Source organism: Carica papaya, chromosome 6, assembly GCF_054855325.1.
Source record: "Carica papaya isolate Zhongbai chromosome 6, ASM5485532v1, whole genome shotgun sequence".
Taxonomy (NCBI): domain Eukaryota; kingdom Viridiplantae; phylum Streptophyta; class Magnoliopsida; order Brassicales; family Caricaceae; genus Carica; species Carica papaya.
In genome coordinates, this window is record NC_142314.1 from 21,460,899 (window position 1) to 21,486,151 (window position 25,253).

Consider the following 25,253-nt stretch of genomic DNA (forward strand, 5'->3'; position numbering starts at 1 on the left):
AATCCATATTGAATGTGTGACATTCCAATACTCGATAGGGTAAAGGTATCCAATAATATAACATATATGAGTGCATACAAATTATACAACAGAAGAAAACTCATCTCTTACAAAAATTTAATGTGCAAATCCATCTGAGCCAAAAAGATGACTGACAGAAATGTATACAACGCTTGTCTTAGACACTTCTTTCATTACAAATAATTGTTCATCAAAGTACAATAATCCAAATGTACTCAAATATCCATTACAGATCCACAAACAGATCCAAGCAAGCTTCAAGGGGCAGCTCGGAGAGCGATTCCTCATTTTCCTCATCATCTGGGAGAAATGGATTGGGTGAGCTACATAAAACTCAATAAGGAAAACAATATTTAAACTATGCTACTAAAGTTCTAAAAGTTATTTGTTTTCAAAACGTGTCATTACTTTCATAATCAGTGACTTACCTTTGAGATCGTTGCAGAACATATTCATTTAAAATATCGTGAAGATGTTTACTTTTAATTAATCAAAAAATAATTTAAATACTAGTTTCAGACATAAGTAGTAAAAATGATATAGTGAGAAACATAGTAGAACCAACAAAAAGCATGACATGACATAATGGAACAGTGAGAAACATATTCAATTCAAATAAACAATTTAAGTATGGAAAATCAATCAACAGTCCTAACTAGACAATCAAACAGTTTGATTCAATAATGGATTTTACATATTTTTGCACAAAGCAATTTTAATTTATATCAACAGAGGGCAGAAGGGATCTCCGATTACCACTGTGAATGAGAAATAGTTTAGTTCGATATATAGTATAAGAATTGAAAACTAATAACCATGATCATACTTTGTACCGTAGCCCCTACAATTAGTCGTTATTCCGCTCTCGTTAGAGGGAACACCAGCACCATTCACAGGGAGTGATTCATCAATAGTTAGTAGTAGTCATAATCAACCCCTAAGCGATAATTGTCAAACGGATTTTAGTCTTTCTACTTTTCTTATCAGTTCAAAATCAAACTCAAGATTACAGTCTAGATCTAGTGGGGGTCCATTAACCAATCCTGCCCCAGCAAGGGCCCATATACCTAAATTGGACCATTGGGTTACCTTCTCAAGCCAAGACCCAATTGGTAACTCTCGCGGTGATCGCCGAAAGGCAAGATCGAGGGCCCAATTGGCACACACGACATACCATTTGAAACCATTCCTTCCATTTTCGATGACTCAAATTTAAACACGCAAAATCATATCTGTACATGGTTCAAAGATAAAATACTCAAAATCCATCAAACACTATATGAAATATGATCTTTAAAATAATACTCATTGCATGCATGAAACCAAACCAAACTAAACAATCGTGAATTTCATTATCTTCAAACATTTTTGAAGTCTAGAAAACACAATAAGAGAGTATGTGGAAATACCAAAACCTCTACCTAAACTTCCAAGCTTTTGGTTTCCAAAATGAGGTTGCTTACGGATTTAAAGAATGAAGGTTGCTCGACAACCTGTAGATTTTAGAAGAAAGTTTTGGAATTTAAGGAAAGGAAGAGCCTAAGAATGAGCTCTTAGAAATCTTAATGAAGAAATAAAATGGAAAAAAAAAGAAAGCTTACTGTGCGAAAGGGAAAAGTTATTTGGTCTCCTTGGTTCCATTTCTCTCTCAAGCTCTTTCTCTATTTAGTTATCTCCCTAGCTTCTCTCTCTAGTTTCACTATCTCTTGACCATATGAAGAAAAAGAAGAAAAATAGAGAAAATGGGAGAAAAAAGAGAAGAAGTGAAGTTTAAATAGCCAAAGGTAGGCATGCATATGTGCCATATGGCAATTGACATACATGCCATGTGGCGTTCGGTAGTGGGAAGTACAATGACGTGACACAAGCAACAAGCAGTACAAGTGGCTGCAGTGACATAATAGTGGCAACGTGACCACGACAGGTGCTCACTAGGTAGATGGGATGTACGTGTGTGACAATGGCAAGCACAACAGGCAGCATGCATAGGTGCACGGATAGGATATGGATGCAAACATGTGCATGTGACGAGACATGCGTGCAGGCGTGTGTAGGCGTGTGTAGGCGATAAGATAGTTGTAGTTTTCGTACGATGGGACATGCGTGTGCAGTGTGCAGGCGCGTGGGCATGAGGACATGCAGGTGTTCCCCACGGGCTTGTCCTTGGGTTTGATTTTTTGATTCATTTAGTTTTTTTAATTTTTGATTTTAAAAATGACGGTTAAAATATGTTGAAAATAATTTAATCACCAAATTTAAAAATAAATTAAAATAAAAACAGAGTAAATTACAACATTAAATATTTAAAAGGTTTAGGGGTGTCACATCCTTCCCTCATAAAAAATTTGGTTGTCTAAAATTATAAATTTTAAAATAATTCGGGATGCTTATCACACATTTCATCTTCGAGTTTTCAAGTAGCTTCATCAAGGGTGTGGTACTACCATAACACCTTGACCATCAGAATCTTCCTGTTCCTCAAAACTTTCTCCTCTTGAGCAAGGATCTCGATAATAGGACATATCTGAAAGGACTAGGATTTGTTGGTGTGGAATGATGTGAGAAGGATCATGGTAATACTTTCAGAGCATAGAGACATGGAAGAAATTATGTAGACCCATGAACTCGGGTGGCAAAACAATATGATAAGTCATGGGACCGACACGTTCCAGTATCTCAGAAGGTCCTACAAAATGATGACTTTGTTTTTTTTTCTTCTCGTACTGCATTCTTCTCTTACATAGAAAGATCTAGAGGAAAACATGATCACCTATAACAAATTCTACCTCCTTCCTCTGATTGTCAGCGTAGCTCTTCTGTCGACTCGAGTAGTGATGAGATTCTTACAGGTAGTGGGAATCTTCTCTATCGTCTCCTAAATGAGATATGTTTCCTGAAAATGTTTATTTCTAACTTCATTCCAACAAATAGGAGATTGACATAGCCTACCATATAGGGCTTTAAATGGAGCCACACCAATATTGGAGTGATAGCTTTACTTATAAGTAAACTCCACTAAAGGCAGATACTTGTTCCAACTATCGCCAAAATCTACTACACAGGCTCGTAGCATACCCTCTAACATTTGAATGGTTCGTTCAGACTAGCCTTCAGTTTGTGGATGGTACGCAATGATGAAGTAAAGATTATACCCAAGAGCTTCTTTGAAGCTTCCTCAAAATCGAAAAGTAAAATGAGGATTTTTATTGGACACCATAGAAGTTGGAACGTCATAGAGCATGACAATCTCCTTGATGTATATACAATCTAGCCAACTTGCTGGTTGAATTAGTATTCTTGACTACAAGGAAGTGAACTGATTTGGTCAATCTATCAACAATGACCCAAATAACATTGCAATATGAATTAGTTCTAGATAATCCTATGACAAAGTCCATAGTCATATACTCCCATTTTTACTCCAAGAATGAGAGACACTGCAAGAGACCACTTGATCTCTGATCTTCTGCCCTGACCTATTGCCAAGTGAGACATCTGGAGATAAAGTCATCTATATCCATCTTTATACCTGGCCACCAAAAATGATGCTTCAAATCCTGATACATCTTTGTGCTTCCTGGATGGATAGACAACTTAGATACATAAGCTTTCTTCAAAACATCTAACCTGAGCTCGAGGTCATTAGGCACCAAAATTTGATCTCTGAATCTGAAGATTCCATCTTCAGACATTCTGAAGTCATGAGGTTCCTCTAATGCAAACTCATCTGCTTTTTTCAAGATCTTGGGATTCGTATATTAGCCTTCCCAAATTTTGTGGATGAGAGTGGGTTGCATCTAAATTTGGGCAAGGTACATGCCCTGACCATTTAAATCGGAGACTTTGAATTGTTTCAAGCATTCTCTAACCAGAAACCATCATTTGTGCCAACAATGTTGAGTTCTTCTTACTAAGGGCATTCGCAACTACATTACCCCCTACCTACATGGTATAGGATTTTGCAGTTGTAATCCTTCAGAAGGTCCATCTAATGGCTTTGTCTCATATTGAGTTCCTTATAAGAGAATAAGTACTTCAAACTTTAATAATCAATGTAGATATAAAAAGTTTGATTGTACAAATAATGACGCCATATCTTGAGGGCAAAGACTATGGCCGCAAGTATAAGGTCGTGAGTGGGGTAATTATGTTCATGCGGCTTCAGCTGCCTGAAACCATAAGTGACTACCTGACCATTTTGCATGAGCACGCATCGTAAACAAACATGGGATACATCACAATAGACTTGAAACCGACCAATATTGTAAGGAAGAATCAACATTAGGGTGGTGGTAAGTCGACACTTGAGTTTGACAAAACTTTCTTCACAACTAGGGTCCTAATAGAAAACAACATTCTTCTTGGTAAAGTGAGTCATAGGAGCCGTAATGCAGGAAAAGCCTTCAATGAAATGATGATAATATCCCGCTAAGCCCAAAATGTTACAAACCTTAAAGATATTGGTTGGCTGACTCTAATTAATCACTTCCTCGACCTTTGAGGGATCCACAGAAACACCATCACTAGAAACAACATGACCAAGGAAAGAGATCTGATCTAACTAGAATGAGCACTTATTAAACTTGGGATGCAGCTTGTGCCGTCTAAGAGTTCTCATAACTTGAGTAAGGTGACCAACATGCTCTTGATGGTCCTTGAAATATACTAGAATATCATTGATGAAGACAATGATGTACTGATCTAGTACAGACTTGAAAATCTAGTTCATAAGGTCCATGAATACCGTAGGAGCATTGGTTAAGCAAAAGGGCATGACCCTGAATTCAAAGTAGCCATACCTATGGTGGAACACTATCTTAGAAATGTCTTTAGCTCTAATCCTCAACTGATGATAGCTCAACCTGATATCAATCTTGGAGAAGACTGATGTACCTTGTAGCTGGTCAAACAGGTCATCAATGCAGGGTAATGAATATTTGTTCTTAATTGTCACCTAGTTGAGCTCCCTGTAATCAATACACAACCGGAGGGTTCTTGGCACAAAAGATTGGAGCACTGCATTGAGAATTACTTGGTATAAAAAAATCTCTTTTCTCCCAGTACTGCAATCTAACGGCCCAAACCCCAAAGTTTCGCTTAATCCATCTGATAAATGGCTTTGAAAATGGTTGTCACTAGAACTAGGTCAATGGAGAACTCAATCTCCCACTGTGACATCCCAAGTATTAATTAAGGCTAATGGGTGTTAGATACAAATTCAGAATAGCAAGTGCATGATAAAATTTATGCAGCGGAACAAAATCATTACTAATCCCTTACAAATACTTATGAGTTCCAATATATACATATATTGAGGCCAAAAGTGGTTGTAAAATACAAAACAAATATAAGGGCCACTTCTTTCTCTATGCTATTGGACTCATTAGAGTGCGGGAACAGTCATGCACTCAGACTTGTTGATCTACGGGATCCTCATAGACTTCCAAAGGTAGGTCATCCTGCGGTTCCTCACTTTCTTCCTCATATGGGGGTGGCATGGAAAGAGTGAGTTCCATATGCTCAGTAAGAAAAATAGTATTAAATTTAACATCGTAAGATATCAAAAATTAGTTATTTCATCTTACCATTTAACTTCCTCAGCTACCTATCTCACATTATGGAAAACCATTTATATGTTAAGAAAATGATACGTTAATACATACAATCTAACATACATCATGCCAGATAATAGAGAAAATTAAATAAATCATGAAATGCTCAGATTTTCGTGTCATGCTTCATGAAGTTGTTACAACTTCCATCTTTGAGGGTAGATACAGATTTTCAACTACCTAATTGGAATGACTGGATCAAATATAGATACGACAATTTGCTCAGGCCAACCATGGTACGATCTATGACCACGGCCATACCAACCATAGTAGCCCTAATAGATATCTACAGTCACGACATTACTTAGCCACGAGTGACCCCTATAGATAGTGCAACACCACTCTCGTCAGAGGGCACACCGTCATCCATTGGGAGTGGTCCTCTTACGTTTTTCTAGACCATATAGGGGAGGGAAAAATAGATACTGTGAAGAGCAAGTGCAACAGATGCCCCTCAGAGATGAAAGTGTAACGAAAAACTTGATGCAATATGCATGTCAATACAGATACACTTTAGACTATATAGACTTCATTCCACTTTTTTCTATTTTTTTTCTTTTATACTTTTTACTTTTATTGATTACACCTCATATTTATTACATGCAAATTCATCAAGTGTCTGTATTTCACATAGCATGTTTGAAAACAAAAAGAATTTGACTCATCTAAACACAGAGGCATACAAAATAGACAAAATTACAATCATATTAAATTAGCTTATTTAAAAATACTTCTTAAGACATCAAAAGAAATACTAGATTCCTTACTAAAACCTTGATGTTTTCTCCCTGACAACTCTCATTTTTTTCTCTTTTTCTCTCACTAGACTACTATATTTCTCTCTCTATCTTTCTAAACTTTTGTAAAATAGAAGAATGGAAGTATGAAAAGGAAGGGAAAGGGAGGGCAATTTATAGAATTTTAGAACCGTTTGATTTACGCCAAGTGGTGAAATCCGATAAAAAGAGAGGAGAAGAAGATGTTTGGCACAAAAAATGAGGGAGGATGGCCTCCTCCACCGGCGGCGGTGACGTGCCACCCAAGGCAGTAGCAGTGGCCTGAGGTGGCAGTGCTTCAGCCAGCAGGGGCAACCAGCCTTCTTGCGGGATTTTTCCTGGGAGAATTTTTTTTCCGTTTCACCATTTTTCAATTTTTTCTCAAAATTTTCATTTTCAATTTAATTTAGTTAAATTAAAATAATTTAAAATAAAATAAATTAAATTAAATTAAAATAAAATTTAACTAAAAATTAAATAAATAAAAATAAACTCAAATCACGAATCACGATAAATGTTAAATAAGTAAATTAATTAAGTGCAAAGCGGCAAAAAACCTGAATAAATAGAGTTTTCAAATTATTTTAGCACAGTGATGGGCAGGGTTTTACACCTGCCTATGTAGCAGACTTGGAAGCTCTATAAGAAAAACTTCTAGGAAGTCACAGATGATTGAGATTGTTAGTATTGAATTTTTAGAATCCATATGCCTATGCAACAAAAGTGTTAGAAAAATAGGCAGTTTACTTTAAAAATCTTTATCATGCATTTCACATAAAATGTTAAATACATTCAAAATTTTAAAACATTAAAAAATTTATTCACAAAACATTTATTTATATAGCACAAAATTTCCCATTTGTTCTTGTTTTAAGATTGTTTCTCTTTAGTGGGACGGAGGATTATAGTTTTCTCATAGTAGTAAATAATGGCACGATATGCCTCCAGCTAGTCCATGCCCAAAACAATGATAAAACTAGAAAAATTTAGGAGTATATGATCTACAGTTGATTTTATAACAACCCGAAACTCCCTTGCATTTAACAAACATAGAACTCCTATATTTTAGGCTTTTTGCCTTTAAAATTTCATTAGTACTTCAATTTACTAATAATTTATTTTACAATAATTTAAATGAGTTTTATTAAAATCCCCAAAATTATTTCCAAACTAATAATATTTTTAGGAAAAAAAGGGCAAAGAAATCAACAAATGGGAAGCAACCTGCGAGCCCGTGGTCTGGCCTATGAACAGCTTGCGCGAGTGAACCCACATGCGCTGCACATGCCCTGCGCACAAAATTCGTTCCAAAGATGCAATTTTGCATTAGGGAGGAATCCCCTAGAAAAATGGACTTCTGCAAAATAATTATCTGCAAGTCTGTTGCAGTACAACAGATGTACACACATAAGTCCCACAGGTCCCGTCCCAAATAGGAAAGCGATGCCAACATCTTTTTATTTCCTAAACAGGATCGTCCAGAATAAGAAAGTAAATTCATCCCTGACTACTTTTCTAATTGGGATTATTCCAAGAGACAGGCCAAGCTTGTTCAAGCTAAAAGGCTTAAGGCCCAATTAATATTTATGGGCTTGAAGAATTGTAAGAAAGTCCAACCCGAGAGCAAGAGGACTGAGCCTTGGCCCAAGTCAAGAAAGGCCAAGACTCACAACTTAAGGAAAATGCATCGAGAGTGCGTGCCAACCCGCACAACCAATTGTGCGTGAGCCTAGTGTCGAACACACTGCCACCTGTGCACGTGCAACTCACGACCCGAGAAAGGAGGACTCGCGACTGGCAGGCCCAACCAAGCCACCCCATGCAGCCAGGCTAGAAACCATCCCAGCCGACCCAATGTGAGGCCTACAACCCAATTAATGGTCCTGCTTTGCGTAACCCGCGTGGGCCAGCCGACCCAACTCGTACAGGTTACTTAAACCAGCATGTCCCCACTTTTTAAATTAATTAATATTTTATTATTTTTAATTTTAAGGCTTTTTAGACCCCACCTTTTAAATTCTCATATTTTTAAATTAATTCCCACATGTTTTAATTAATTTTCCTATGTGTTTTACATGGAAATCACATGGGATAAAACCTATTCTATTTTAATTATTATTTTAATGTAAAGCCTATTCTTATGATTATTTAATAAATTATCTTGTATTTAGATGGGATAGAATAAATATTTTATTATGTAATTATTATAGAATTAAATAAAATTTTATCTATGATATTATTTTATTAATTTCTTGAAGAGATTGTAATTATCTAGAATTATCCTGAAAAATATTATAAATAGGCCTTCCCTATAAATTGTGTGACATCCTAAATACTAAATAAAGTATAAGGGTGTCAGATACAAAAACATATATGAATGCATATAAGATAAATGTATGGAGCAGAATAAAATATTTACAATCCCTTACAAAATAATAACACATTTTTACAATACTGAGGGGAAAACAAAATTAAATACAAGCCTCTACAAAATATGGACTCATCAGAGTGCGAAAAAAAACATGCACTCGTAATGGTTCACGGATCCATGGGATCCTTAAAAGCTTCAAGGGGTAGGTCAACGATCGATACCTCACATCGTCCTCATCTGAGGGGACATAGAAAGGGATGAGTTCCATATACTCAGTAAGAAAAATAATATTTAAATAATATCACTAAGATTTTAAAAGTAATTTAAACTTGAATAGGGTACCATAATTACTTACCATCGGGAATCATGTTAGGGCTCCATTTCAATAATTATAAAAATAATTTACTTTATTAAAGAAAACATCAAATCAATCATGTCAAGTCATGTCAATCAAATCAAGCATGCTGAAAATAAAAAAAATAAAACAAATCATGACATGCTTTTATTTCATTTTATTCTTTGCGCGAAGTCGTTCCGACTTCTATCTACTGAGAGCAATACAGATTTTCGACTACCCATGTTGAATGACCAATTTATTTCATATCATATCAGCAAATGTGCAGCTTGCCAAACTAACAGCACATTTACGGCTTGTCAAACCATGACACGATCTATGACCACGACTGTACTAACCACAGTGGTCCTACATGTAAACTATAGTCACGACCGTACTACGCGAAAGGTGACCCTACAATCATAATGCATCACCACTCTCATCAGATGGTATACCGTCATCCTCAGTGAGTGGTCATCTCACGTATTTTCAGATCAGACAAGGGAGAAAGAGAAACCCTCAAAAGATAAAAAGCCCACGAATCATGTCATTTATAAACCATACATGCTAATATCGATAAATGTTTCTCTTTTTTACAATATAACATCATGCTTCATTACTTCATCTTGTCATCATACAATATAACATGCACTAACATTTATCATATGCAAATTAATTATTATAGTTAAACATGCAAATAACTAACTTATGTTCATTCATATAAACATGCATTAACACATAATAATTATGTTAAATCATATAATTTAAGCATGCAATCAATCGATTAAGATTCCATTAAATTAATATAGATATACTTCTTAGTATGTAAAAATAGATACTAAATTCCTCACAAAAACCTTGCAGTTTTTTCTACGTCTTTCTGTCTTCTAATTCTTCCTCTTGTCTCTCTGGCTCCCTTTCTCTCTCTCTAGAACTCTTTAGTGGATGGAAGAATGAAGTTAGAGTGGTGAAGAAATGGTGAAGAGGGGTCCTTATTTATAAAAAATTGAGACCATTAGATTTGTGCCAAGTGGCAAAATCTTGTGAGAAGAGAGGAAAGAAAAAGGTGACTTGATGCGATGCGACGACTAATGGATGCGATTGATGGATGCCGATGTGATGATGATGACAAAACCGAAGGCACGCCAATCAAGCGACAGTGGCTCGCCGTTCAACCGGTAGCGGCACAATGCCCAATCGGCAGCACATGACCCCCAAGGGGTGGCGCGCATTGCCAAAGCCTATTGTGCCTGCTACACGCGCTTGCTAAGGGTCTGCGTACATAGGCATGCGCACAGGGTGCACGGAGCCGTTCTCCCATCTACGAACATTGTGATATGCCTAGATCGCATGCCTCGTGCCCTACTTGGATGGGGCATGCACGTAGGCGCACGTGCCGTGTTGGCCATATGCGCGGGGGCCGCGCAGACAGGGGGGCCTTCCTGCAGCCTTTTTTGCAGGATTTCTCTACTACTTTTCTTCCCCATTTTTTCTGAAATCTTTTTAAAACAATTTAGAAAACGCAAAAAATTACAAAATAATTTAAATAATTATTTAATTAAATAAACAAAAAATGTGTTAGTTTTGTAAAATTCAAAAATAAGTTTTAAACCATTTCATTCAAAAATCAAAGCATGAAATTTAAAGAGTTCAAATGGCCTTAGGGCTCGAATAATTATAGTTTTTATATAACAATTAAGCAAAAAGGTTTCTTAGGGTGTTACAAGTTGTAACACATTCAATTAATATCAATTTGATAGAAATTCTTGAAAGCTTAGGTTTCTCTTCAATTAATATTTTGTTAATTTTTAGCTTCTTCAAGTTGTTCAAGAAGTAAGAGTCTTCAGAAGTCTTGTTGAGTCAAGTAACATAGATCAACTTGTCAGTAAGTTCATGGCATTTTTTCTTACCTTGTTTATTTTTTCTAGTCTTTGTTTTTGCATTCCTTGTAGGATTTTAGGTTCAATTAAAGGGAGGAGTTTTTTAGGCGGTTAAGTTTCAGTATTACATACGTTGAGTGGGTTATAAGAGTTGATTTGATTATTCTCATACCCTTCTACATTGTATTAGAGCTTAGACTCCTAAAACCCAAATCTATCTTTATTGCTTTCACCATTTTTCTTCCTAAAAATTCAAAAATTATTTGAATGCTAATTCATTTGCATATTATTTGAATCAATTTTATATGTTCATTTCAAGTAATTTTGTGTTTGTTCTATTATTAAAAAAATTATATGTATCAAAACTACAAAAATATCCTAATTGTACCTCATAAGACAATTGGCATGTTGTTTGCATCTTGCATGAAAGAAGTAGAGTAACTACCTATTAGATTGTCAGAAAACCGTCGAGTGGAAGAGTAAGTCATTTATTAGGTGTGAGTGAAAACTTTTGTTTTCATTATGTTTGCATCATTCATATTGCATTTGCATTGTTCATCGCAATTCTTATTCCGTGAGCTTAAATTCTAAGCTTTAGAGATAGATTTCCTTTAGAATTCCTTGCAGTGTCTTTAAGACTAACCTGTAGGTCCTAATTAGGGAGATCTGATTGTAAAGGCTCTACTTGAAGCATGAGTGTTGAAGGATTATGAGGTTAAACACGAGTGAAAGTGAGGGAGAGATTTTATTTTATTAACCTTTACCTTGCAGGAAGATTCACTATGTTTCAACAAAGTGGCATATTTCCCATATGGGAAAGTATCTTTGTTGTCGTTATGAACCTACAAGCCTAGGGGGAGGACAAGCAGAGGGAGAACATATTCCACACACAATGCCTTGTGAGTGATAAGGTCTGTGGAATGATCATTAACGGTGGTAGCTGCGCTAATGTGGCAAGCACTTTATTCATAGAAAGAACAGGGTTGACATGTATCAAGCATTTAAATCCCTATCGGTTACAACGGTTGAACGAGTGTAGCAAAATCCAAGTTACTGAACAAGTCATAGTACTATTCTCCATCGAAAAATATGATGATGAGGTATGTTGTGATATCATGCCTATACATGCCAGTCACCTGATACTTGGGAGACCTGGGTAGTTTAATAGATAGGTACAACATAACGATCGCACCAATCGATATTCATTGCAAAAGAACGGTCTGAATCATGTCTTTTTGCCTCTATCATTGAAAGAGGCACATGGAGATCAGGTCAAAATTAAACGATTTTTTGATGAATACTCAAGAAGGGCAAAAGAGAGAAAAAAGGCCACAGAGAAAGTCAATGGTCCATTGAGCAGAAATACTACCCAGCAGACAGCTAAAGATAGTCCACTAAGAAAAAAATGGAGAGAGAAAAGAAAGGAGTGTTCTGATGACAGGGACATAATGTTAAGGACATCTCTTGTGAAATGGGAAGTTTGATTGTACTTACCTATAAGGAGATTCATTTTGACCTCAACTACTTTTTGCATAGTCGTACAGTTTTCCTCTTATAGATAACTACCATGGTAAGTGCGCCACAAAGATTTGATCTAGATCCTAAAGGAACTATGAATCAAGTCATGACATGCATCAACAAAAAAGTAAACATATTGGGGAAGTATGGTGTATTTTTTATTGTAATAACTAATATTTTCCCTTGTAATGAAGGCCCATATTCGAGAATGAATCTTTTTGAAGAAAAGGGGGATGATGTGATCCTAGACAGCCTAAAATTAGTTCCAAAGATGCAAGTCCGTATCAAGGAGGAACCCCCTAGAAAATTAGACTCTTGCAGAATAATTATCTTTAAGTTCGCTGCAGCACAACATATGTGCACATGTAAGTCCCGTAGGTCTCACCCCAAACAGAAAAGTGATGTCAACATCTTTTTATTTTGTAAATGGGATCACCCAGAACAGGAAAGTAATTTCATCCCTAACTATTTTCCTAATTGGGATTATTCCAAGAGATGGGTCAAGTTTGTTCAAGTTAGAAGACTTAAGGCCCAAGTAAGATTAATATGCTTGAAGAACTATAAAAAAGTCTAACCTGAGAGTGAGAGGACTAAGCCTTAGCCCAAGTCAAGGAAGGACAAGACCCACGACCCAAGGAAAATGCACTGAGCATGCGAGCCAATCTGGGCGTGGTATACACGCAGGGCATGCATAATATGCACACAACACTGCCCATGTATGTTTCATGCACATATCATCGCCATTTGGGAGGTGTGTGCCATCCCTTAGCCAGCATGCCCTCTTTGTGCTGAGTCATCACATTGCTATCGTCTCCTTGATTGTCTGTCAGTCATGTTCGTCAGTCATTGCATTGTGTCGGTCAAATTTTTCCTCCTTCTCTCCTCACGAATTTATACCACTTGGAAAAAATCCAACAACTCATTTTCTCTATAAATAAAGGCCTTCTCCCCACCATTTCTTCATACTTCCTATTTGTTTTCTATTATAAAGAATTTCTAGAGATAGAGAGATAGAGAGAGAGGCTTTGAAGAACATAGGAACTCTTCAAGCTTTTGGTAAGGAAAATCTTAGTATTGTCTCATACATTCTAAGTAGTATTTTAAAAAAAATTAATTGAACTAAAAATCTTAGTATTGTCTCATACATTCTAAGTAGTATTTTTAAAAAAATTAATTGAACTATGGCATGATTAACGTAATATAATAATTACATGTTTTAATAAATTTTTAAGTTGTAAATTAAATTGTTGAATGATATAATGATGATGAAATATTGTTGATGAATGAAATATTATGATATTTGCATTAAGACGCATGCATGTATTATGAAAATAAAACATGTAGGCCAAACACCGTAATATTGATGCATGCCATTGGTAATGATATAATCTGTTAGGTTATTATCTCTGAAGGATTCTGTTTCTCCCCCATCTCGTCTGAAAATACATGAGAGGACCACTTCATATGGATAACAACATACCCTCTAATGAGAATGGTTATGCGATATGATTATAGGGGTCACTGTGGCAATATACAACTGTGACTATAATTTACATGTAGGACCACTGTGGTTGGCACGACCATAGTCGTAGAACGTGTCATGATTTGACAAGCCATAAATGTACTGTGGTTTAGCAAGTTATAAATATTGAATTTTGTCATTCCACAATGGTAGTAAGAAATTCTTATTGCCCCCATTGATATTGGTCAGAACTGCTTCGTGCGAAGGATAGGAAAAAATGAAATAAGAAGTCATAAATGTGTTTCATATTTTTTTGGTTTTCTCTATTCTATGCATGAATGATATGAATGATTCCATGACTTTTTTTTAAAAATAAAATGTTTTCTTTATCATTGAAATGGACTTCCACGCAACGATATCCGATGGTAAGCTATTTACAATTCATGTTTCTTTAAAGTTTTAGATACCTTTAAAATATTAGTACTATTGTTTAAATACCATTTTTCTTATTGAGTTTATAGAACTCACCCTTTCCATGCCCCCCAGATGAAGATGAAAGTGAGGATTCCCTTGTTGATTTGCCCATTGAAGCCTTTGAGTATGCCGTGGATCCCTGAGTTGTTATGAGTATATATTTTATTTCACACTTTGATGAGTCTATTTTGTAATAGAGGCTTTTGTGTTATATTTTGCCAAATTTTTTTGTCTCAATGATGTAAAATTTAGAACTCAAATTTTATTATGTAAGGGATTGTAATATTTATTATGCTGTATATAATTATTTTAAATGCACTTGTAATCTATTTTTGTATTTGGCTCCCTTGTGCTATAGTTTAATATTTTAAATGTCATAGCAATAACTATGGCAAGAGGCACTCTGGGTCATTTGTCAGCACGACGCTAGCCATTTTGTTTCCTCTTTTGCTAGTATTGGATTCGGGGATTATAGATGTGCCAGTAACTAGCAGTAAGAAGTTCCTCGGCCAATTGGGTGTGCTGGAGTGCTTTAGCGTAGGTGTTTGTCCTCATCTTAGCTACTCGATCAAACATGTCAACTCTTAGACCTTTAAAAACCTTCTGGGCCTTCTTGTTTTTCATGGCTATGATCTCTAAGTTAAATCTAGAGAACTAAATGAAATTGGAGAAATACTGGCTCACTGTTCTGCTTCTTTGACACAAATCCTAAATTTTTTCTTCTTTTTTCTTTTGAACATAAATTGGAAATAAGCTCTTGAGGAATGTAACACCTTACCCATTGTTGTGTTTAATTAATTTGGAAAAACCTATTTATTCGGACCTTTAGGCTGCATTGAACTTATTTAATTTACTCTGCAAATTATTATCATAATTTGTGAATTTATGTCAATATTTATTTATTTTGATTTTATTTAATTTAATTTTAATTGATTTTATTTTATTTTATTGTATTTTAGTTGATTTTAGTTTATTTTATTTTATCTTAGTCTAATTAAAAATGAATTTTGGAAAAACAAAAATATGGGAGAAAATCCCGCAGGAAAGGGGGCTTCCTACGCGGGTGCTTGTGCATTGTGCGTGCGCACGTGCGCACAGCAGGCATGGGAGGTGCACGCAGTGTGCACGTCCCATCTGCGTGCGCGGCACAGGAGGTGTGCATAGTGTGCATGTCCTATCCCTGTGCTCGACACGAGGTTAACCCTTTGCATCTTATCGCGTGCAATTGGGCCATCCACTCATCACGTCGCACACGGACAAGCGATGCACACTGTGCGCATGCCATCCACAATGTAGGCCTATGCGGATAAGCTTCTGTGCACCTAGGGCCTTAACGAAGTAGGCCTATGCGTGCAACACCCAACACGCCTAGGCCCTACGCACGTGGAGGCTAGCCCCTACATGCACAAAAGGGTGAGCCGTGCACCTGCAAGCTAGCCTGCAGTGCACTTGGCGGACCATTGCTACCTCGGGTAGTGCGCTGTCACCCACCTTGGGCAGCACGCCACTGCCGCTGATGGAGGAGACCTTCTTCCTCCATTTTTTATGTTGAAAATCTTTTTCTCTTTTTTTACCGTATTTCCCCACTTCACACAAATCCAACGGCTCCCAATTTCTATAAATAGGGGCCCTCCCTTTCCATTTTCCCGACACTTCCATTCTTCCACCTTTTAAGAATTAGAGAGAGAGAGAGAGTGAGTGAGTGATCTAGACAGAAAAGGAGAGGAAGAAAAGAATAATGGTGTAGAAAAAATTATCAAGGTTTTGATAAGGAATTTAAGTTTTTTAAACCATTTTAAGAGGTATTTTTAGACAAAAAAAGAGATTAAATTGATATTTTGTGTTTTGGTCTATTTTGTATGCTTTTGTATTTGTAGGTTTAATAAGTTGAATTATTCTTGATTTCAAGCATGCTATGTGATTTATAGACCCCTGATGATTTGCATGTAATTAAAATAATATGAAATCGGTAAGGTTACTTGGAAAATAAAAGAAACAAAAAAAAAGAGAAAAGAGAAATGTAGAATGAAACATGAATTGTCTGAGTATGTATCAATATTGACATGTATAATGCATCAAGTATCTCATTAAGCTTTTTAACTCTGAGGGATATCTGTTCCCCTAACCCCATCCAGGATATCTGTTTTTGCCTCACCATGTGGTCTGGAAAGACGTAAGAGGACCGCTCCCTGTGGATGACGTAGTTCTCTCTTACGAGATTGGTGATGTGAATATCTATAAAAGGTCACCTTTGTCTAAGTACTTTCATGACCATCATGCTGATAGGACCACTATGGTTGGTACGATTGTAGTCATAGATCCTACTATAATTTAGCAAGCCAAAAATGTGCATGAGCAAATTGCCGTATCTGTATCTGATCTGGTAATTCTACACGGCCAGTCGAAAATCTGTATTTGCTTTTAAAGATGGAAGTCATAATTACTTCACGAAGCATGACATGAAAATATGAGCATTTCATGATTTATTTGATTTTTTCTATTTCTGGTATGATGTTGTTTGTTTGATTATACTAATGTGATGTTGTTCCTAATAAATAAATTTTTTTCACAAGGTAAAAGATGTCTACAAAGTATTCAAATGGTAAGTATGTATGTTAGAATAATTCACCTTTAAAATCTTACGATATTATCTAAATATTATTTTCCTTACTAAGCATATGGAACTCACTCTTTTTATGTCCCTCCCAGATGAGGAAGAAAATAAGGAACCGCCAACTAACCTACCCATTGAAGTTTATGAAGATCTTGTGGATCCACAAAAATTGAGTGCATGATCGTTTCCATGCTATAATGAGTCCAATAACTTAGTGAAAGAAGTAGCCCTCTTTTGTATTTTAACTTTGTATTTTATAGCCACTTCTAACCTCAGTTATATGTATGTAATTGGAACTCATATATTTGTAAGGGATTTGTATTAATCTGCTTCGCTGCATATAATTTTTATCATGCACTCGTTATTTTGTTTCTGTATCTGACATCCTCATGCCTTAATGCAAGTCGTTGGGGCATGCAGGGTGTCCTTTTTGAGATGCTACTAGTGGTCGACCTCTCCAATGAACATGAAAGTTGCAAGGAGAACCTTTTGCTCTTCAAGAGCTAAAGGATAGATAAGAGCTTCTCCATTTGCATGATCCATGCTTTGGCGAGCATAGGGTCCAGTCCACCATGAAAGTGAGGAGGGTTCAGTCTTCTAAATTTTGAGATATTGTACGAAATAGATCACTGGGATGGTGGTCATTTTAAGATAAGGCTATCGAGCATTTTGAGCAAAGTTGTTGTCCATAGCAGCGGTCAAATCCTAAATTGCCCAAAATTATTTAGTGAACTCTGCCTAGGTTTGGGCATCCTAGGCATTAAGTCTTTCTACATAAGGTCTCTCTCGAGTTATATTGCCTAAGAAAGGGAGACAAGGATTTAGAAATGATGTTGTTTACTAAGTTGAAAAGATTACTTTTAGCCCTAAGAAAATTTATTCACATTTTGATATCCAACCATTGGCCTCAGGTGTAAATTGAACCTTAATATTTGATGTAAAGGAATTCTATTCTTTCACTTAAATGTTGATTCAATTAGTAGCACTTGCATATATTTATGTTATATGGCTCCCTCCTAGCATCAGGTACTTAGGATGTCACAATAGTATCAGAGCATGGTTCTTAGGTGAATCCCTTTCACTAAGGCCTATAGTGTGGACTTAGGGAGAAACCCTAGAAAAGTCTTAGAGTTAAAATTAACCTTTTCCATCTAATCATCAAGTTTGTTATCTCTCTTTTATACGATTAAAAACTCAAGGGAGACCATCCGTAGAGCACCCCGAGGCCCACGATGCTTCGATCTAGGCTGTGTTCATCAAATTATTTTGAGCCATCTAGGGTTTAATCATTACTGTTAGTCAAAACCAAAATCAGCCAACATTGAGGAGCTAGATACAGAAACAGATTACGAGTGCATTAAAATAAATTAAATGCAGGGGAATGAATTTTATAAATCCTGTATAAAATAAAGTTTGAGTTCTAAATTTTACATCATTGAAGCTAAATGATTTGGAAAAAATAATATATAAGTCTCTTTTACAAATTGGACTCATCAGAGTGTGGAATAAAAAATGCACTCATAGCATCTTAGGGATCCATGGGATCCTCAAAGACTTCGATAAGCAAATCAATGAACTGGTCATCACTATCATCCTCATCTGGAGGGGGCATAGAAAAGGGTGAGTTACATAAACTCAGTAAGAAAATAGTAGTTAAACAACATTACTAAGATTTTAAATGTGCTAAATCTTCAAAAAAAATATACCACTAATTGCTTACTGTCAAAGATCATTACATGTGAGGTACTTCTGCACTTGTATCAGGTGTAATTCAGATGCAAACAAGGCTGATCACCATGGGAAGCATCTGCAGTACTTGCATGATTGGGTAGGGTGAATAGGGTTTCCAATAGGTAGGGGCAAGGCAACAGTAGGGTCAGCACATAGTCTCTTGTTAGGGTTATCGTTGTTAAGGTTAAGCAACCTTCTCTGTTGCTGTTACTGTTGCTGTTGCTGCTTGATGTGGATACGAGTGATGCGTTGGTGCCAGACCGAGATGAGATCATCGACTAACTAGGCATGTTTAAGAACCTTTGCGTATGAGCTGGGCCTCAGCATAGACACTCAATCATAGATGTCCACACAGAGACCCTTTAAAAATTTCTTGGCCTTTCGACTTTTTGGGGTCACTAACAAAGGAACAAATCGAGACAACCGGTGACTAGGCTGCATATTGGCTGACAGTTAAGTTTCCTTAGCGAAGGTTCTCAAATTCCTTCTCATTCTTCTCTTGGACATACACAGTGAAGAAATTCTCGAAGAAGCCATCCATAAAAACTTTTTAAGTGGTGGAGGAGGGCATGACGTGTTTCTTGAGTTGCCACCAATGTTCGACTTCACCAGTCAGCATGAAGGCGACAAGGGGAACCGTTTGTTCTTCTGTCAGGTCCAAGATAGATAAGAGTTTCTCAATTTGTAGAATCCTAGCTTCTACAATCAAAGGGTCAGGTCCTCCATCAAAGTGGGGAGGGTTCAATCTCTTAAATTCAGTAATGTAATTGGAGATGGAGTGGTCGGCAAGGTGATAATCTTGGGCCCGGGGGTGCTGGCAATGGTTGGCTTGGTTATGTCTTACGATGGTTGTCAAGCCTTGGATGGCTTGAAAGAGTTAAGTGAATTCAGCCCTAGTCAATGTGTCCTAGGCCTTGAGTCCTTCGGTTCTCTCTACTGATGGTCTCCTTCGAGTCATTAGTCTTATAAAAGAAAAGGGATATAACAAGTTGGTTGACTAGTTTCAAGAAAGAGGAAATCTCCTAAGTTCTCTAGAGTTGTTTCCTAGACCATAGCCTCAGTGTAACGGATTATTCCGCACGTAACTGCTCTGATACTATTTATGACATTCCCAATACTAAATAGAGCATTAGGTACTCAGATACAGAAACAACTTATGAGTGCATTAAAATAAATTAAATACAGTGGAATAAATTTTATAAATCCCTTACAAAATAAAGTTTGAGTTCTAATTTTTATATTACTGAGGCCAAATGTTTTGGCGAAAATAATATACAAGCTTCTTTAAAAAATTAGACTCATCAAAGTGCATAACAAAAACATGCATCTCAGGGATCCACAGAATCCTTAAAGACTTCGATAGGCAAATGGACAAGTGGGTCATAACTATCATTCTCATACGGAGGGAGCATGGAAAGGGGTGAGTTCCATAAACTCAATAAGAAAAATAGTATGTAAATAACATTACTAAGATTTTAAAGGTGCTTTTAATCTTTAAAGAAACATACCATTAATAGCTTACCCTTGAAGATCGTTGCATGTGAGTCCATTTCATTAATAAGGAAAACCATTTTAATTTGTTTATAAAATTATTAACATCAAGACATTTATATCAATCATGCATATAATGTTATGACTTCTTGTTTTATCTTTTTCCTATTCTTTGCATGAAACTATTCTGAACCATATCTACTAAGGATAATATGAATTTCTAACTACCATTGTGGGATGACAAAGTTTTTTTTGTTTTAGCGCATTTACGGCTTGCTAAACCATGACACACTCTACGACGACAGTAGTGCCAACCATAGTGGTCCTACATGTAATCTATAGCCACAACTGTACATCACCACAGTGATCCTGCATTCAAATCGTGTAACCACTCTCGTCAAAGGGTACACTGTCATCCATACGGAGTAGTTTTCTCAAGTCTTTTTAGACCAAATGTCGAGGGCACATTAACCAAGGGATAACACACGCCTCCCAAGGCACGGCACCTGCCACCCAAGGGCGGCGCATGTGGAACCCTGTGCAGACTATGTGCTTTGTGCACCACACGGAATTGACGTGCATGCAGGTGCACGTCCAGCTGATCGTGAGTACACATGCATGCGCGCGACACATGGGGACCCGTGCGGGTGGGGATTTTTTCAGTTATTTTTCCTAAAAATTAAAATATCAAATTAAACAGTTAATGATCTTAGGGCCCGAATAAATAAGAGTTTTATAAAGCCACATTTAAATACAAAGGTGCTGGGTGGTTATATAGGGCCACAGTGGCGAAGTACGGTTGTGGTCAAAGTTTAGATGGGGAAATGATAATGGGTTAGGAATGGATCAGTGATTCAAAGTGGTAGCTGGGGATCTCTTCTGCCCTCAGTGAATATATGTTGTAACGGCTTCGCATGAAGGTCGATAAAAGACTTAATAAAACATATACATGGTTAAGGATACTATTTGAAACTCTATGATGAGTTGTACGATGGTTCTTCTATTTATTGAGTGTGCTACTTGTACTAATTATATCTCTGTGATGGTTCGTATGATGGTTCTTCTGTTTATTGAGTATGCTTTTTGTACTAATTGCATCTCTGTGATGATTCGTAATGATGGTTCTTTTGTTACTGAGTGTGTTGTTTGTACTAATTGTATCTCTGTGATGATTTGTATGATGGTTCTTCTGTTTATTTAGTATGTTATTTGTTTGGTCTCTACTGGATATTTGATATGTTGGGACATGCCAATGGTGACATAGCATGATTGCTTAAATATGGATTTATGGTGTTCTTAGTTTGGTTGTATAACTGTTTCACCGGGTTTCCTAAATAAAGACAAAGAGTTTTTTTAAATAACTAAATAATCTTCATCCCGTGGCTGTTCTCCAAGGTAAGAGGTAAATAAAGTATTATTCAAAGTTGTTTAATTTTTAAACTTTAGCCGTGTGGTTTTAAATATTGTTTCCCTTACTGAGTTTACATGGAACTCGCCCCTAATCTGAGCCCCCCAGATGTTGTGGAAGTTGAGAATTAGCTCCCCGAGTTATCTTCAAGTTTAATTAGAACCATTCACGGATCCTTGAAAATTCTTTAGGACATAATTCACGTGCAATAATTATTTTGCACTCTAATGTAAAATCTTGTGAGGACTCTACATTTTAGTATTTAATACTTAGGATTGCCAATTTATGGCCTTTGATGTAAGTTTTAATCTTAAATTTCCTTGTAAGGGATTTTTATTTTTTGCTTCAATGTCAAAAATTATTTTTAGCACTCGTAACTACTTAGTAGTAGGATCCTTTTTACCCATTAAGTATTTGGGATGTCACACCCTTTTCCAGCAAAACCCTTTTAGTTTGGTCAACCCTGCCGATGCTATGGATGGGAGCATGGTGACAAACCTTGCAGTCATTTGAATAACTCCTGTTATAAGTTTGAAAGCACATAATATTTCATCAAGGATTGCCCTCAGAGGACCTGGGATATTGAAAGCCTATTGCGCAAGAGAGTCGTCAGTCTAGATGAGCCCAACACCATTACAAAACCAACCGTCATTCATGGTATGCTTTTTATTTATAACTCTATCATTCAGGCCTTGATTGATACTGGTGCCACTCATTCATTTGTATCTTATAACTTTGCTAGGAACTTAGCAATAGCACAAGAATCATTAGGACAAGTGTTAGTGATAAAAACACCCTCTAGATGATTTTTAGAAACACACCTTATTTATAAGAATTGTAGGGTAAATGCCTCAGGTAAAGAATTAACCGTAGACTTAATACTCATAGACTTTTTTGGATTCGACATCATTCTAGGAATGGATTGCTTGGAAAATTATCAAGCCATTATAGATTGTGATGAAAAAATTGTAACCCTGCATTGCCAAAAAAAAAAGTCATCTTAAGAACTTTTATGAAAATTATTGTTTTAAAATTAATATTTTCTTGAATATGTGAAGCATAAGACCACATAAAAATAAGGCTATTTCAAATTCTATTCTACCTACTTTTCTCTAATTGTGTGATACATAGGTAAATAAATTATGAGCTGTCAGTTTAAATAATTCCTATTGTCTTTAACTTCTTGGATATTTTTTCGGCAGAATTACCGGGTTTACCTCCTCGATGAGAAATCAAATTCTCAATTGACATAGTCCCTGGAGCGCAATCTATCTCAAAACTCACTTACCCAATGGGACGAGTAGAACTTATAGAGTTAGGATGACAAATCGCTATTTTAAAGGAGAAGAAGTTTATCAGACCGAGCCATTTCCCTTAGGGAGCTCTTGTGTTGTTCGCGAAGAAGAAAGACAAGACCCTTTAACTTTGTGTTAATTATCAAGAGTTAAATTAAGTCACCATCAGGAGTAAGTACCCTCTGCACCGTATTGATGACCTGTCTGATCAATTATAAGGAGCATCTATCTTCTCGAAAATTGATCTTAGGTCAGATTACCACTAACGAGGGTTAAGGCCAAGGATATTCTAAAAATGGTGTTCTGCTGTAGACATGGTCAATTCGAGTTTGAGGTCATGCCCTTCGGTTTGACCAATGCCCTCACTGCCTTCATAGATCTCATGAACCGGGTCTTTAAACTTGTACTGGATCAATATATTATTGTCTTCATCGATAACATCCTAATTTACTCCAAGAACCCCCAGGAGCATGCTGTTTACCTTGCTCAAGTATTAGAGATCCTCTATTAATACCGCTTTTACACCAAACTAAGCAAATATTCTTTTTAGTCAGATCGAGTTTCCTTCCTCGGTCACATGGTTTCTGGTGAAGAAATTTCTATGGACCCTTTAAGGTTGAGGCTATTATTAATTGGAGCCAACCAACCAACATCATAGAAGTTCACAGCTTCCTAGGATTGACGAGACACTATCGATGATTTATAAAAGATTTTTCTCGTATTGTCACTCTTGTAACTAAGCTCACCAGAAAGGGAATCGCTTTCAATTAGGATGAAAAATGTGAAGAAAGCTTTATCAAGCTCAAGTGTCGATTCACCACTGCTCTAGTGTTGATCCTACCTGATAATGTCTTACGGTTTCAAGTTTTCTATGATGCATTTCATGTTGGTCTGAGATGTGCACTTATGTAACATGGTTAAGTAGCGGTTTATGGTTCCAAGCAACTAAAGCCACAAGGGCATAACTACCTTAAACATGACCTTGAAATTGCTGCCTTTGTCTTAACCCTAAGGATATGGCATCACTATCTGTATGCTCAGATTTTTAAAATCTACACTGATCACAAGAGTCTAAAGTACTTGTTTTTCTAGAGGCAGTTGAACATAAGGCATAAACGTCGGATGGATATTTTAAAGAACTACAACTGCAAGATCGTATACCTTCTTGGTAAGGGTAATGTAGTCACCATTGCCCTTAGTCAAAAGGGATCGGCCATGTTGAGGCAAATGTTAGATTTTAACTAGAGAATACTCGAGATAATTCAAGATCTCTATTTGAATCACCCAGTCAATGGTGCATACCTTGCCCAAATCCAGATCAAACCATTCTTTCCATAAGAATTCGAGAAGCCCATGCGATAGATTAGGAGATTTTGATGTGCATCGACAAATTTACCTCCGAGGAGGCCCACAACTTTAGGAGGACTGATGATGGATTGTAAAAATTTTGAGATCGAATATGGGTACCAAACGACCCTGATCTTAGGTCGGATGTCCTAAAGGAGGCTCATGCCTCCAGGCTATCCATTCATCCACGTAGTATCAAGATGTATCAAGACCTGAAACGTTGTCACTAGTGGCCTAGAATGAAAAATGTTTTTGTTAATTATGCCTCTCGATGTCTCACTTGCCAAAAGATCAAGGTTGAACATCAGAGACTTGGTGGTCTTTTGCAAACTCTTCCATCCCTGAATGGAAATGGGAGCACATAACCATGGACTTTATCATGGGTTTGCCAAGAACCAGTGTGAATCGAGATGCTATTTGGGTCATTGTGGACAGATTAACCAACTTTGCCCACTTCAATGCAATTAAGACCACTGAAACAATCATGAAATTAGCCCGACTGTATGTCAAGGAGATCATCCGACTCCATGGTATCCTAGCTTTTGTGGTATCTGACCAAGATCCTCGTTTTATTTTCTATTTTTCGAGAGGTTTCCAAAAGGCCCTCGATACCGACCTGCATTCCAGTACTGCTTATCACTTGCAAACTAATGGGTAGTTAGAATGAACCATTCAAGTGCTGGAGAACATGTTTCACGCCCGCATTCTGGACTTTGGTGACATTTGGGATTAACATCTTCTTCTTTTCTAGTTTACTCATAACAATAGCTACCACTCCAGTATCGTCATGGCTCCATTTGAGGCTCTTTATAGTTGGGCTTGCCAATCTCTAATTTATTGGAATGAAGTTGGGAACATGTGTCATCCTGTGTCGGATTATGTCTAGGAGACCATCGAAAAGGTCGACATCATTTGATAA

General features: G+C 36.7%; 1 long non-coding RNA gene across 2 annotated transcripts in view; it reads right to left on the reverse strand.

The window, feature by feature from the left end:
- Positions 1 to 107: 107 nt before the first annotated feature.
- The window catches only part of LOC110824319 (uncharacterized), a 51,102-nt gene continuing 25,956 nt past the window's right edge, over positions 108 to 25,253 (reverse strand). The window contains exon 4 of one of the 2 annotated variants that reach the window (XR_015812888.1): positions 108 to 321. This is a non-coding gene — a long non-coding RNA (uncharacterized LOC110824319). Of the gene's footprint in view, positions 322 to 8,839; positions 9,018 to 25,253 lie in introns of those variants that run through there. The other variant, XR_015812887.1, reaches the window with a different exon arrangement.